The 516-nt window shown below is 32.2% G+C and overlaps 1 pseudogene; it reads right to left on the reverse strand.

The window, feature by feature from the left end:
• LOC116687027 (extracellular calcium-sensing receptor-like) overlaps positions 1-516 on the reverse strand; it is a 14674-nt pseudogene that overhangs the window by 1629 nt on the left and 12529 nt on the right.

Below are 516 nucleotides of genomic sequence, written 5' to 3' on the forward strand. Positions count from 1 at the left end.
GAAAAAAACAATAATAAGAAAACTGTATAGGCATTCACTTTGATAAGGTGTTTGCTTTGCAAGCCTCTATTACTAATTTCCATGTATGCAAACCAATATTTTGACACAATAATTTTAACAAATAACTTATTAAAAGTTTAATTTTGCAATTCACAGTAACTAACAGGTACAGTAATACCATTGTAGCTTACCTGTTTTGAGTTCTGTGCCCAAATTAAAGACTTATTTAGCAGATTCAGCTGTTTGTCTGCAGGTAAAGATGCATCATAAAGACCAACTGTGACAAAGTCCACAATGCCATGTTCTGTTGGCTGCCAGTTTATAATTTCATACTTTGCTGCTGGGTCTCCATTCTCATTAAAGTAAACGTCATCTCCTTCCTTAGTTTTGAACTTAATGTTTTTTATGTGCTGCAAAATCTAAGAAGACATGTATTTATATCATTACCTGATGAACATGTAGGCCTATTGGCTCAATAGCATGAAAAAAAAATGACAATCATTTATTTTTCAGAAT

This window comes from Etheostoma spectabile, chromosome 3 (assembly GCF_008692095.1).
Source record: "Etheostoma spectabile isolate EspeVRDwgs_2016 chromosome 3, UIUC_Espe_1.0, whole genome shotgun sequence".
NCBI classification, from domain to species: Eukaryota; Metazoa; Chordata; class Actinopteri; order Perciformes; family Percidae; genus Etheostoma; species Etheostoma spectabile.